Here is a 208-nt window from a genome sequence, read left to right as displayed (position 1 = left end):
TTTGAGTAAAATATGGAGCACGATTTCTGTTGATGCACTATATTCGTCTGACACGCGCTCCTGCGCCTCCCATTACTTTATTCTCTGCTTTATCTCCTTGTTTTTTCTCTGCTGCTTCTACCACAGCAATTGATGTAATAATTTGATATGGCCATACACTTCACTGTGTCTCTACATGATAATCCTCTCCATCCTTCGTATATGATAA

This window comes from Trypanosoma equiperdum (assembly GCF_001457755.1).
Source record: "Trypanosoma equiperdum strain OVI genome assembly, contig: ctg_334, whole genome shotgun sequence".
NCBI lineage: Eukaryota > Euglenozoa > Kinetoplastea > Trypanosomatida > Trypanosomatidae > Trypanosoma > Trypanosoma equiperdum.
Note: the sequence above shows the minus strand (reverse complement) of the source record.